Raw genomic sequence first — 15,887 nt, 5'->3', positions numbered from 1 at the left:
CTCCTGAAGCAGCCTGAGGCAGGGGGAGTCACTTGAAGGAAACTGGAGACATGAACCAGGTGTCCACAGACACCTGCTGCCAAAGATGTGACCACAACACTCACCAGGGCAAACAGCAAAAACTACTTAGCAGGTTTACAACCTCCCTTTGTCCCCACAGTCACTGATAACTGTGTTCAGTCAGCGTAAATGGAAATGTATTTCCCCTCTCTGTTCCTCGTCGCAGGCAGATCAGCCACAAGTTAAATGTCATCTGCGCTCTCTCACTCTCTACATCTCTAGCTCGGCTCCTTCCAATAGCAGACAGAGCATACAGGAGAACAAATGTGTCTGAGACATCGCCTCCAAACTAAAGCCCCCTTAGAAATCTATGCACGTCACCAGTCCCCAAATTAGCACCACAGGGACACCCTCCTCACCGCCCCCGCATGCTAGCGGCAGCTCTTTGGCATATCTGTACTGGGGAAAATATTTCACACTGTATGAATTATTAAGTGAGGGGCCAGTGCTAAGCAGTGTGGAGATAGACCAGTTATTCACAGCTCTATTGGGACGGATGCGTCGGAAACCCGGGCCGCTCGCCTATCAGATCGTTTGTCACGAGCAATAGACAATTTACAATGAGAGAATTTTTCAATTTATTCGTTCTGCTGTCACTGCACTTTTCCACCTCCACTCATTCCACTCGACAACCCCCCCCTCCTTTAGTTCCGTCTCTTCTGGTTGAGGGGGCTCCATGCCCGAACCACCCGCGCGCTTCTCAGTCTGATACTGTTGCTCACTTTGTCTTCTGCGAGGGGAAGTCTGGGAGTGTAACACATGCGTAGAAGGCACGAGGAGAGGGACTGTGCTGCTTTAATCATCTTAACTGAAGTAAAGGTGTGTTAAGGACATGCTGTGTTACCTGAGGGCTCTAGGTGATGAAGCTGATCTGTGGCTCTGTGACAGGGGAAAGAACAGGAGACTAGGGGGGAAGATGCTTGGCTGTGCCTCTTCAGAACTTTTTGAGTACTTCAGAACTTTTTTTTTGTCCCTGTGTGATAGGGGCAAAAGAAAGAGTTAACTGAACCAAACTGCAAGTCAACAGAAAAGAACCTTACAGAATGCATAGATGTGACAAATACTATGATTGGACCTGTATTGTAATAAAAGACTTAAAAAGAAAAACACATCCAGAAGGATTTTTTTTTTTAAGTTAATGAGAATCTTCTTCAGGAGAAAGAAGAGGATCCCACCGGGCATTTCCTCTTTCACTTAAGTGGAAATGCCAAATAACAACTCCCACACAGAAAGACAGAAGACCTCAGCACAAACGTCTGGCAGAATGCAATTTTACCATTAATTACCGAAGGTGAACCAGCTGTCAAAACAGCCACACATTTCGTTTTTGTTCACAAATACCCTCCGTTAAAGAGGATGAACTGCAGAACAGACCATGCCCGAAAGCCCAAAGCAGTACTCTTGCACCATTTCATGTTTCCAAACCTTTAAAAAAAAAAAAATAGATTCTGTCTCTCTAAGCTGAATATACAAGAGAAACAGAACATTACATGAGCAGCTTTGTTGGTCTAAATGCTTACGGAGTGCACTGAGAGCAGCAAAGCAGCCCAGAGTGTTTCTTTATCGGTGATGTCCTTTGAAAACCTGATGCAGACGGGTTGCACTGAATAGGTCTTGATGTGAAAGGCAGAGATGTTAGATAAATGTGCTCATAGCCAAGGCCTTTGCCCTCTTCCCGATGACGCGTTCTTTTACTCAAATACCTACTCCCCCTTTACATGCAAGCACACACACACACACACACGGAAACACAGACGAACAGTGCCAATAATCCCACTGAGGGCAGCATTTGTTTGGGGACAAGGTGACCCTGTTGCCTTGGGGCCTGTGAACAGGCACAATGAAGGCCTCTCATCCTGCACACACCCAGCTGGCTGTGTTGGGCTGACGATGGGTGGAGAGGTGAAGGGGAGAAGGGTGGGGTTGTGAGAGGCATCGCAACACCCTTCGTCTGCAGTTTTAAAACTCCATTCAGGAAGCCCCCCTGAGATAGCTCTTTTCACACCCTTCACAGACGGAGCAAAATCCCCGCTTGTAACCCAGAGTCACGCAGTCAACAGATGGAGCTGCTATTGAGTGAAGGATCGCGGCAGCAGAGGCGGCTCCCCATCCATCCCCGCTGGAAACAATGGGGCAGCAGGTCAAGAGTGCCGTCTCCAGGAGGAGGGGTCAGGGAGGAGGGGCGTGCTTCGACACAGTTGAGCTATGCGAGCGCTTTGAAACCGGAGGAACTGAGAATCTTTTGGGGTAACGGACAGAGGGGAGGAGGCTCGCGGCTACGTGCAAGTCGCCAAGTTCCCGGGGATCAGGCTCAGGTGGAGGAGGATTGCGTGTGAATCTGGGACAGCAGTGTTTGTGTTTAACCTGCAAACAAGAACAAAAAGACATCCCTATGCACACACATTTGCCTGTTCAGAAGAAAACACAGACTTACAGTTTAACATACATTCCAAGGACTCGCACTTATACTCGCTCATCTCGTTGCAAACACAGCCACGCGTAAAGAAAAGCGGACCTCATTTTTGATCAAAAAAGAAAAGGAAATACAGAAAAAAAAAAAACTCAGTGCAATGATGCTTTATAGACAGAAAGGCGAGAAAACGATTGAAGTGCCCCGAAGACATTTTTTTTCCATAAAATACTAATGTGTATACTTTTAAAGTTCGTGTCAAGTATTACAAAAGTGGGTCAGAGAGCTTTCTAGTTTTGAAAGCACACAATTAAAAAGCAAACACTTCTATTCAACTATTCCTTATTGTTCAAGCTCTCAATTTTCTCACAGAAGCATCACATAAGATCAAAGTTCCAGACTAAAGCTTATATAAATAGTGACACTAAAGTGCTCTGAATTTATTAATGTTTTGTGTGTGTGTGTGCTTTTCAAATGTACCGAGTTAACTGTGTGAACCACAGAGGAAAACTATGAATAGCTACATGCTGAATCGCTCATGTGTGCGTGCATGCACAGGTGCATGACCACACAGATCAGAACAAAGCACTCGTGGCTTGCTTTACAGGGGAAAGTATATCCATTTTCATTGACCAGAACTCTGGCTATTATTTTGCTCTGACCTGGAAGTCAATTAGTCAGCTAGGTTGCACTGCCTCACTGGATTTCTATGACTGGAGCAGAGACAAAGACACAATCAAGGTATACAGTGATCCCACAATTTCAGTCTCTTTTATATGGCATGAACATTTCTGAGGGAGAGAGAAGCCAAAATACTGCTGCCACATGCTCCTCATCCTTGAAAGGTTTGGTTTATGGGGCCATTTTGCACAGGAAGGAACTCATTATAAAGCAGAGGGTGTCAAGAGCATTGCAGCAATTCTCCATTAACATCCACTTGACAAGAAAGTGCAAAAAAAAGAAGAAAAAAAAAGAAGACTTCCTATCACTCGGGATGTTCACAAATCGCACCTAATTAAACACAAAAGCCTAAGTCCATGAAATCAGAGTGCAGAAAGCCATTTGAAGACAGAGGTGAGAGAGAGCGTTTTCTTGGTGGCAAGAAACATACATTGCAAGGAGGCCACAATTTCATTCATGTTTGCGTCTCCTTCAAACAAATTGTCAGCTAAGTACACTGGGACAAAGGGCTGAACTGTTATTCTACCTTCGCTAGGTCACATCACAATACATCAATGGGTTGCCATTTCAGAATATGCTGCTGTTATGCTATTTGAGCCCAGAATTGAAAAAAATAAAGACTATTCCAACCATGCTGAAAAGGATCAATAAGCGCATAGAAAAAGAAAATGGCCATAAACACAGAGGCTTTTATTCAGAGTGCCACAATGTAGATGAAAGCACAGAATGCACCTGGAGAGCGAAGCTGAAAGAGGCAGAAGACAACAGAGCCCACAGAGTTATCAGGTGGGTCCAGAGAGCGTTATCTATATTCAGACCTCGGGATCATCCATCTCCGCAGCACCTATTAGAGTTCTAATATTGTAGGTTTTAAGGAGGCTCTGCTTTCCTGCCACAGTGAGACAGATTCAGCACTGTTGCCCCCTTTCCCTTTTCAGTGTGGTCTCACAAGGTCCTCTTGGTTTTCTACAAACAATACTGCTGGGCTGCGGCCCTTATTTAAAAGATTAATAGGATGCTGTCTTGGCAGAGAAGCAATCAGTGAGGTTTCTGTGACAGCAGAAAATGTGTGAAAACAAGGGAAAGAGGAGAGACCATTGTCACGGTTACCAACTGGCTGCTGGAGCTCAATTGAGATAGCTGTGGCTTTCAAGCCCAGCTGTCAATCACAGCAGCGAGCATCAATGGGGTAAATTTAAATGATAAAACGATAAGTCATGAGCAGGCGATTTCGCTGTCATCAGGACGGGGGCTGCTTCAGAGTAACTCACTATGGGTGCAGAGATTTCACTGCAGCCATATGGAATTTGGTTTTGCATCGAGTTGCTGGCTTCACCCCTCAATCATGACAGAATGTGTAATCACCAAATGTCTTCCTCTCAATCCCTGTTACAATTGGCAGCACAGTGCTGCCACTAGAGATGGGGGAACAAAATGGAAAGCTGACTAAATGACAAGCTTTAAGTGACACTTAATTTGAGATACCCCGGCATTCTCTCAGCTCCAGTAAACAGGATCTATCAAACTTCGCCCACAGACTGTATGACTCCGCAGCTGTCTGTGGGGAGAGGCACAGTATGCCTGAGAGGCCCCCAGCTACTAAGAGTGATGATAAAGAAATCAAATCCTTAATAGTTCCTAAAACACTCCAGAAGAGCTATAGGAACAATTAGCACACTTTCAAAATGTGTACATTTGCATTGTCTGTGTGTCTCGAGGATTTTCGACCTCTGACGATAAGCATAGACTGTATAAAAAAGATGAACAAGGCCACTGGTTTGTGCACTCCCTAAATGCTGATCATATCATTTTTTTGAAATCAGATATTACATATAAGGTGTGGATCTGACTGAAAAATCCAGGGACACTGCTGGCCACCATAAAGCATAAACTTGACGTTAAAGCACGCTAAGTATAACGGAGCCGTAACGTATAAAATTCACATCTTCTTGTATAAATAAGATTTGAAACCAGCGACTGACACCAAAAAACAGCTGGAAAACTGCTAATCATGGTCACAGATCAAGTGAGAAGTCGGTTTGTTTACCCACAGACTTTATACAAACAGACTTCTTTTTCCACCCCAAGAAGTCGCCCCCTGCTGGCCATTAGAAAGAACGTAGAGTTAGAGCAACTCTGCATTGGCCTCACTTTTCAGACCCAGAGACTATGTCCATCTTTTATTTACATTCTGTGCAACAAACCCATTAAAAAAAATTAAATAAAAAAAAAACAAAAACAAAAAAAACAATACTTGGAGGTCATATCACACAACGTACAAGGCACATCTATAACCACACATAGACACACAGAGATACACAGAACCTCTGTTATCAAATGCCCCTAACTGTTCAAAAAGTTATTTAAAACCCGTGTAACAGAAGCTAATGACAGCCTTAGAGGAAATGACAGAGTAGGGAAAAACACAAGTGAGCTGGTGAAGAAGTGAGAGAAAAACACTTAACAGCTGTTTTCTCCCTTCTTCCCTTTGCTCATCCCAGGAGAGAGTTCCACACGATCTCCCTGATCCTAGTTTGTGGCTGACAGAGGGGACCGCAGATCTGTTCATCTCCCCACTCACATGGCTCTGTGCGTCCCCCCCCACCCCCGCCTGCCTCGCCATCGTGCTCTGATGCCAAGAGGGAAAGATGGTAGAGAATGAGGAGGGGAAGCGGGAGTGGGGGGGGTCTACATCAAGGAGAGACTCTCCCAGTGGGTTCTCGTCAGTTCCAGGCCATTGCACCTTGTTCGCTGGGATTTTGTTTACACACACACGCACGCACACGTGTGCACAAGAACTCACACACACATACATGCGGAGGCAGATGACTATTAATGGATACAATAATGCAGAGTCGCTTTTCAGTTTTTTTGGGCTGCACAGTCACGTGTTTTGTTTTTAACTACTGTTGTGACAACAGGAAGCTTCAGCGGCAGATCACTGTAAGTCACTGACAAAGAAAAAAATAATACAACAGTCTGAAGCCTCGCAGAGCTCATTTAAGTGGCACAGAAGCAGATGACATTCAATCAAAACCCAGTGATACGGTTGATGTGGTCAGCGGTAATGTGTAGCCAAAAGGCCTGACACACTTCCACGGTCTTCGGGGACAAGCGGGGAACGGCAGGCTGCCCTTGTGTGTTCAGTCTCTACAGATGTTGCCTTGGAGAGCGGCTGACTGGTGGGCTGCCGTGACAGCTGGACAGCTGTTCTATAGATGCAGCTACAGAAGCATGGCACTGAGATTGAGGGGGAGGATAGGGATGTATGTTTAGTTTATCTGTATGAAGTTCCCAGGACATACGAAGCTGTCAATTTTAGCATTGGTGCATGAGCCCGGATAAGAAAAGATGGCACCGAAGAGGATATGGAGAAAGAGCACAGATGGGCAAATATCAGACGCGGCTGACGATCTATAAAGAAGCTCCAATAACAAAACAGATTTTTTTTTTTAAGTGTAGATATAATACGTCAATCCAGAAATGAACAAATACACCACCAACTGGCTACGCGAGCGCAAGACAAAGCATTTAATTTGATCCACAAGGTCTGTTTAAGCAGCCGTGACTTTTTATCATCATAAACAAGTAAAAGTTTAATATGAACTTCACAGGCGTGTTCAAATGATTCAAATCTCATGAAAGAGGAAAGGAAAGAAAAAAAAACTGGGAAGATTAAAAAAAAGAAGAAAGAAACAGAAACAGAGAGAATAACTGGCAGATAATTTAAAGGACTCTGGAATTTGTGCCAACACCGAGGCTGCTGGTGATGAAAGGCAGCTTAAATTGGGGGTCATGTTCAGATATTACACCTTTACTCTGCCACTTAAAAATCCAGTAACCTAAATTCAAACCTGCAAGAGAACAGTGCGAGTAGACTGTATCTATTACAACAGAACTGCTTCAGACTAAGATCTGAAAAAACAGAACAGATGAAAAAAAAGAGCTGAAATGTTGGGAAACACTCCGCTGTATTAAATGTTGTCACCTGCTGAATAAACACGCTGTAAATCATGAGTTAAATAGCTGGGACGGGTGCCAGTCACCACTGCCAAAGCTCGAATTTGTCCTTAGCGGGCCAGACTTTTCATTATACCATAAAAGGTCAGCAATTTGTTCAACTCAATAAAAAATGTTAATAAAACTAAGAGCTCACATGAAGCAGCCCTTGATAGCTTCTGGTCGCTCATCAGAAAACATGAAAGTGTGTGTCTGTGTATTTGTGCATCTGCACCGTCACCAGTGTGGCATTATGTCGGTCAAAGGTCGTACAGCGGCAGGAAATATAGCTTTGGCCTAGTCGTAATCCAGGCCAAACTCCAACAGCAAAAGCACATACAAACACTTTCCTACAAACACACATGAATGCAAGTGCAATTTTGCATTGCACAAAAGCCGGGAGTCGATAAGCACCACCACGCAAAAATCCCCAATTCCAGCTCACACCCTCCACCCTACTGTGCTAAATAAATGAAAAGCCCCATTATAATTATATATGAAATCTTTTAGAGGAAAAAAGTGATTACTGTGGATGCAAGTCTGGAAGTGGGTGGGGGTGGGTCATTGCTAAGCAACCAGTCATTATCCTCCAGAGTAGAGAGCGAGGTGACCGGCCATCCATCTAACTCCGGTGGCTTGCCTGGCTCCTGTGTACCCCCCCTCGCCCACACCACAAACACCTTCTCTTCCCCTTCTTTCCTCCGCCACTCACCCTCTCTGGCTCTCCCTCTTCCTTGCTCCCTCACTCTCTCTCTCTGCCGTCTCCCCGTCCGAATACAAACAGAGATAAAGAACGCTGCAATCGCTCTTGACACACAAATAGGTTAACACAATAAAGCCGGCTTTGCCTGGCTCACTCGAGGGAGGAAAGCAATTCCAGCAGCAGGCAGGAGGTAATAAAACAGGGCTAGGAGTGTGTGTATGTGTGCGTGTGTCCATACATGTCCTCATGTCAATGTTCCTGTGTTTTTGTATGTGAATGGAAGCAGGCACACAGAAGCTCTTTGGCCCCAGGGCCTAATATCCCAGGGATTTTCAACCCTTTCTTGACACAAATAATACCAGGAGAGAAAATGACAGAAATTCCAGGGTGCTCTGCCATTTAGATTAAAGGAATGGTGGTTTTATATTAACAGTATAGCTGACCTGCATGATCCCTATAAAAACATTCTCCTACGGGTCATATGGCGGCTCTTTTGCAAATGGTCTCTGCCTCGCATGGTTAAAATTCAACAAGTAAATTGAATGAGTTTTATCTGTGCAAGCCTCGGCTCACTCTCCCTGATGCGGCTGCCAGGCCTGGCAATAAATGATAAAAATCTCCAGAGTTTTATTAAATCGTGTTGCATTCACGCTGAACTCGGGGAAAATGGCGAGGTGGCTTCTGCAATTACAGTGCAGACCAGACAACATTGTTTTCTCCAGTCAGTGGAAATTTCATTACCTTACAGCAACCGCCTTAGAATTGGGTAATAGCCTCTTTTTGTCACAGACGTAAGCCGTCTGCGGGAGGTGTGACACCCCCTTAAGTGTTATCCATTTGCAACAATATGCACCAAGCCAGTCGCAGTCCGGATGCTGGTCAGCATAATGTACAGCGTTATTCAGTGATACGGTGGAGGAAGAGAACGGACCAAACAAAAAAAAAAAAGAAAAAGGAAAGCGGTCAATAGCTAATTCCTGAAATGACTGTGGCGTAATCAAAAGCATTGAACCTGGATACATCCATGCAGCTGACATATCTCTCCTCAGGCTACGCATGCCCCCCTTCTCTGGCGTGTCAATAAATAGAGAGAGGGCTAGCACATTTGGCTGTGGATGGACTGAACTGTGAAGAAACCCCAATTAAAGCCTCTAGAAAAGTTTCACACATTTAGGTCATACAGGACAACCATTTGTAAGCGTCAATCAATTCCCCCACGTTTTTACCCGCGGCTTCTTCAACCAGCTAATCAAACAGCAGAGATGTAAAGTGGTGGCCATTGTCAACAGGGAATAAATTACCAAAGCATGAAGAGAAAACATCTTATCTGTCTGATGTATTTCCTGCTTCTGCAGAAAGCTACAAAGCCCAAGGGAGAGCAGTCAACCAAAATGCAGGGAGAGATGGAGATTAGGATGATGTGCAGTTCCTTGTTCCATTAAAGTTTGATCTTCCTCAATAGCCGAGGAAAATCAGATATCTCCCATTCAAGATTAAAGTACACCAGCAGAGAGGCAGAGATTAATCAGAGGCCTGCATGAGATAAAAACAGCCTTGCTTCTGGCATGGAAAACAGTGGCAATAAAGAGTTCAGCTGATAATATGAAACATGGCGAGGCACAATAGCAAATCAAACAGCATGTAGGGGCCTCCAAAACAAATCAAAGCACCGACTAGACTGCGATACAGTGGCTGAAGAAGTACAGCAGGGGCTGATCTGATAGTAACCAAGGCCTTCATTTTATTACTGTTTAAGGTTGAGGAGGGCACGCTGTGGATTTTCCCATGTTGCTCTCTGTCGCCAGCCTTTCATTCCCTCTCCTCCTCTTCTCCTTGAGATCAATGGCGCTGGGGTGATTTCACAGCAGCCTGCACTGTCACCCAGAACAAATCAATGTGACCATGAGGAAGGCAAGAGCGGCATTGTTTTTAAGGAGAGCAAATTCGCTGTTGGAGAGCTTGTCAGATTTGCTTTATTCTCCTTCTTCCCCCCAAGAAGTCTTTGCAAGGAGCATGCCACCCCTCACTTTACTGCCTGTGCTGTGGAACAAACTATAAACTGCACAGTACTCTGGCTCGCCATATGACTGTACTCATTAACCACGTTTGAACAGCACAGTTCCCGCTCACGATATTGCACAAGCGCCAAAAAAAGAAATAAATAAAATGGGCTGGGTGTCCCTAACCTTTAGAAATGAAAGACTAGACATTAACCTCGAGCCCTGCTGAGACGTGACTTCCATTCTGCCTGACGGAGGGGCGAGAGGGGAAAAGAGAGAGGAGGTCGGAGGATCATTGCTGTCCGTCATGCGCTAAGTGGTTGCAGATAACCCTGATGAGGAGCTGCCAAGGTCTCATGAGCAGAGTAGTGAGCAGGTACAACTCACAAAAATAAGTGAAAATGATCAGTGGGCAGAGAACCGACACCCTTACCAGAAACACAGAAAGAGTGCACGCAATCACACTGCTGTAACTTATGTTAGAGTAGTTCTTCTGCATCACACAAAATCAACTTTCATGTAAATGCTAGAGCGCCTGTTTATAAAACCAAGAAGCTTGCACTGTATTTAAAATTTACTACCACGTCTCACTTAATGCTTTATGATGTATAAATGGAATCTCACTCTGGCATCACATTTCGCACAAGTGTTGATGTCATTAGGTATAAAGTGCTGTGATTTCATTCGTTTTTACAAGGCTAGCAGCATGAAGAGGTTTTTCTCCTACCATATACTGTATTATGGAGTATATGGTTGATAAAATGAGTATTTCTTCTTCTTCTTGTTCTCATTTTTGATTACTGTAGTTCAGCATTTATAACCATGACAGTGTGGACACACTGGGAAGAATACTCATTTCATTTGACTTCCTCAGTACAGCTAATATAACCATGAAGGTTAATCTTTAAGCGCTGAAACAGTCATAATAATGGTCACAAAAAAGGGCGATATAGATTAGATAGCATTAACAGCTAGCAGTGTATGGGGGTGCTACCTGCACACAAATGTGCTAAATAGCTAAGTAGAAGGACTCTTATTAATCCTGCCTGCAAAGTCCCACCAACGCCACCAAGTCTGCTGGAAAGTGGACATCACTTTTCACCTGTATTTGTTCACGCCGAGTTGCTGAAAGGTGTCTCTGTTTCTCTAGCCCCACTTCCACGTAATGCTTTTTGTTTTCTGTTTCCCTTTTCATGTTCTGTCACTACTGTTCCAGGTACTGATGTGCAAAACAAATCTCTGTACAGGGACAATAGAGTTTATATCAAAACAAGTAAAACTGCAAAGAACAAGAAAGGGCAAATTTTCTGTTGTTTGGCTTAACATGAAAAAGCGTTAAAAGCGTTAAAACAAGAACTGTTATAGACTTTCGCTGATATGAAACACTTTGATCAGGTACCTAATGAGCTGCTGTTGACGTGGCTTTGAGGGTCCGATGATGTTTCCAGGTAAGAAGCTTTGTGCTTTCCTGTGATATCAGTTAACGCAAGAGTTGTTGTCTTTTCTTTGGCAGGAAAAGAAGATGAATTTAATGTTTGTTTTCATCCAAAGTGTATTATTCTATAATTGGACTTGGTGGGAAAAAGCTATTTAAAAAAAAAAGATTTAATTTGCACTTTCAGTAATGAAGTCCGCACAAGAATGGACATAAGCTTAGACACTTGAGGGGTCAGTAGATCTTGAGTAAGGCGCTCTCTCTCCCACACTCCCACACACACACTCCCACACACACACTCCCACACTCCCACACACACACACACACACACACACACACCTACTATTTTAGTCATCTTAACTGTCAAAATGAGTTTTGGTGCCTCTGGGTAGGTGTTGAGACAATCAAACCATGCAGGGATTAAAAAAGATTAATACACAGGACAGGAAATTAAACTTCAGCGACTTTAACGATATTCATGAGTGGAGCTCACTTATTCACTCCAGGCAGGCACTTTAATAAGCAAAGAATACAGCAAGGAGCCCAAATGCAATCAATCAATCAAGCTGATACGCTATTTGAGTTCCAAACTTATAAAATTTCAGGGTTATTTTGGCGTGTTTCTGTTAACTCATTGCTCAAATATGTTCACTACCTTCCAGCTGTTGGCAGCTCAATTAAGTACAAGAGATTACATTTTACTCAAGTTGGCGACTTACGCCCGTTTCATTTTATGATCAAGTAAAAAATAATGTGGAAAACACGTGAAATTAACTTTGAGCCCACAAAGCACCGATATCCTTTTGTCAGCTACCAACGCAGAGAAAGCAGAGCAAAAGCAAACATGGTGAAAGCGAGAGGAATGAAATGTGGATCAAGTCTTGAGCTGGCAGCGGGACCCTTGAAGCTCCAGTGTTACAAAAAAAGAAAAATCGAAAAGCAAGCCAAAAAAAAGCAGTCAGAACAACAACTACAATCTCAAAAAGGTAATTCAGTGACCTAAATATTAAAGCTTCCCTGCCATTCCACTCTCCCCTGCCTTGTCCAACCATCATGTTGAGTTAAGGCAAGCATTATGCTGGGGAGACTATTTGTTTAGGTGAGGAGCAGCCGCAGAGCTAATATGAGCACAATTTGCTCAGCAGGTCATAGACGCAGAGTGGAGGAAGTAAATGAGGCAGTTCTGCCCCCTCGGGTGCAGCTCCTGCCTCATACATCACTGGATGTTTTATTCAATACAGCCAGGAAGGCTCTATGTCAGGTGCCCTGACTGTGGGGGCGCCTGCCCTGCTGTAGGGGCCCATATTACATTCTGCAAGCTGCCTATCTGCAAGGCTGCTGGAGAGAGAACGACTGGAAGATAAGAATTTGAGGATGCTTGTAGTCTAATGATAAAACATACAGTGTGTGGCTTTTTCACTGCACAGTCAGCATAATGTGGAGGCTCATTTACGTGCAATGCGAGCAATGGAACTAAATATTGCAAAGCAACCTCAGCAACCAGCGAGGCTCAAAGTTCACGGGAAACAATCCAAACTTTATCAGCTAATTCACAGTCGAGTCAAATTTTCAGACTTCCTCTGGCTGCACCAGAGGCTGGGGCCGCAGAGGGCACGTGAGCTGTGGAATTCACGGGACAATGACAAATTGTCTCCCGACCTTAGTGCAGCACTGAGGATCATCCATATCACCGAGCATAAAGTGAAAACTTTTACAGCGCTAGGCACACATGCTCGTGAATTTTATGAGTCTCTCTATGAAAGCCTGTCACACCATACAGGCACACAATAAAATAAAATAAAAAAGACAGAGATTGTGTATCATTAACACACCAGGGTGAAAATCTCTAATTGCAGCAGGCACTGTAGTTACCCTACCCGTGCGCGGTGACGCACGGGGGCGTACAGATGAGAAATTCGCACCTTTTGCTCTGAGCCGCAACTCTTCCAGTGCCACACATCCCCGTGTCTGTGATGCCTGCCTGCAGTGCACTGGCCTCGACAATATACTTAATTGCTACCCATACTTGAAAAGACCAATATTACACATCAAAACAGCTCCTCGAGCAATTCGGCAGCGGCTCTCTAACAAGTCGATTTTTACAACACTTCCTATGGGTCAAACAAAGGGTTTAAATCCGAGACATCATCAACCGTGTGGGCAGCATCCTGGGGGGAAAGGAGGGGGGCATTTTATAAACATTCATTATTTTCAGGCGTTTCTCTGTTTCGGCGACAATCCTCCCCAAACGTTGAAGCGAAGCTCTGACACAAACTACCATGATGGTTACAAATAAATGACCCGTACCATTCAGAATCTACACGACTGGGAGAGACAGACATGCAAAATATATTTACCATAAATTGCTCCGTAGTGTACACTAGAACTCCATGCAGATCGTAGCATTCACTGAGCAATCTGCCAAATACTTCTGCGGTCCAAATTAAAACGGATTCATTCTGTTGCCCCAAAATCCAGATGCTGCTTTGTCGATGTCAAATGTTGATTAAGTTTATCCTCGTCTTCCGACGGTATGCAAATGTAGCGGTAACCCTGCAAATTAGATTCCACACTCTAGCCTCTAGCATGCAAAGTTAATAAGCTTTGCCTTTTTTTCTCGATTCGGCTGCCAATTTTTGTCGAGGGCAAAAGCGCAGGTCGGCAATTTCAAGAGCGTCCTCAGAAGGATTGCGCACCAAGTGTGCTTCGGGTTTTCACCGTTTAGCCTCCGAATCAAAGTAGGTACAGGGTCCCGGTTGATCTTCCTCTCGCTTGAAGATATCTCCAAATAGCAGAACTCTTAACCGACACACTGGGTAGGTTTAGCGGCTACGCAGTATTCCAAAAAAATCCCCCCGCTGTTACGCATGGGTTTCGTGGTCCGCCTGCTCAATTTTGACGACCTTATGAGAAATGTATCATTCAAATGTTTTCATCTAGGCAATATTGTGTGAAGGTACCCTGAAAGAGATCAAGGCTGGGCCAAAGTAGCTGCCTGAATATCCTAAACTGATGCGATGTAAAATCCCGGAGAGCAGGCTCTGCTCCGTCCGTCACTTTATCCGAGGTGTCGGCAGACGCTCTGAGATGTGTTGCCTCTCGATTCAGACTTAAATTTCCAGGTGAGGCTGTGGAGTAACCTTGACGGCAAAGCCCCGAAAGGCTCTCTTTGGTAATATTAACCAAACAGGAAAAGGTTACGTCTGGATAAAGAGCTAGCTACTTCTGGCAGCTCCGGGATGCGGTCCTGCCCTTCTGCCGAGCTGCCGAGACTGACAATAACCCGGAACGCTGCAGACTGTCAGGCTGCACAGACCGCCCACCGACCAATCACCGCACTGAGGGAATAGAAACATTCCCACGGGTTAGCCAATCATTGGTAATTGAGGACTGTTACCATAGAGATCCTCGGCGTCTAGGCGTCTGAAACCACGTTGTTTATACGCAGAAAAATAATAATAATAAAGAAAACGTAATTATAAATTTAACATAGCAGAATTCATATTAATATCGTAATTACTCTTTTATCCATTGTAGGGTTTCATCCATTCCCCCCAGCAGTCAAAGGTTAACAGCTTTATTGGAAAACCTGGGCTCAAACCCGAAGGCATCTCTAAAGTGCCCTTGAGCAACAATGACCTCAAGCTGCAGGAAGGCCCCCCTGTAGCTGAAATTAAGTATTGTTATGCAGCTTGAATAAAATTAAGTGTGATCAGTGTGCTAAAATTACTACACTGTTCATAAACGTAAACGTTTCAAGTGCTATTTAACTCCATTGCTTTGTAAATTGCTTTGTAAATCTAATAGAACAGCTGTTACATCTTTTAAAATTCATTTTAAACATCCAAAGTTCTCTTCTTTTCTGATCGTCAACAGCCCGGGAAGCATGGAGCTTGCTGTTTTCTACATGATATATTAAGACAACACTTTTTTCCTACCAAAATTCCCATATTTCCAGTTGCTTCCCGTTTTAAATTACCCACATTTCAGCAAGAACATCTTTAAAAAAGTATGACATGTCTGTGACTGTCTGCTTAACTTTGCAGAATTCCATCACTGACACCAGAAGCTTATGAGTCACTGGAAACCTCACAAAACACCTATTTTTGCCAAAAGAAAAAAAGGGGGAAGAGAAAAAGAAAAAAAATGTCACTACAACAGTGGGGAAGTGGACTGTTTACTCTGACAGAAGCCCTTAGTATTTTTCCTCTTCTTGCCAACTGTGTCCGGTGCACACAGACCCTGGGACACACAAAGGCAGTACAAGCAATCACACATCATGGACTCTCATAATAAGCTGACGCTGGGAAGTGGGTGATGCAGCACTCAGCTTATGCCAGTGCTGATAAGAGCCTGAAAGTATTACCTCGGTCTGGCAGCCCGCTCCAAGAAATCCATCGTGAGCCAGGTCATCAATTCTGCCCTATCTGATTGCTCACCAATCCCTGGCAGCTCCATGTCGCTGTCCTGGCTTCTGCCTTTGAAATTTTCTCTATGACTTGCACTTTTGTGCTAGTTCTTTCACAGAAAAACAGACACATACTGTATGTACACACAGGATCTTTTATGTGATCTTACACCTACATGTCAAATAATAAA

General features: G+C 44.2%; 1 protein-coding gene across 1 annotated transcript in view; it reads right to left on the bottom strand.

Annotated features, from left to right (window-relative positions):
• fam222aa (family with sequence similarity 222 member Aa) overlaps window positions 1-14,568 on the bottom strand; it is a 51,824-nt gene extending 37,256 nt beyond the window's left edge. Inside the window, exon 1 of the mRNA XM_026186667.2 lies at window positions 13,646-14,568. The gene's annotated coding sequence lies outside the window, so the exon portion shown is untranslated. The remainder of the gene's footprint in view (window positions 1-13,645) is intronic.
• Between the last annotated feature and the right edge of the window lie 1,319 nt (window positions 14,569-15,887).

This window comes from Astatotilapia calliptera, chromosome 12 (genome assembly GCF_964374335.1).
Source record: "Astatotilapia calliptera chromosome 12, fAstCal68.1, whole genome shotgun sequence".
Lineage (NCBI taxonomy): Eukaryota > Metazoa > Chordata > Actinopteri > Cichliformes > Cichlidae > Astatotilapia > Astatotilapia calliptera.
This window is presented reverse-complemented; position numbering and strand designations above follow the sequence as displayed.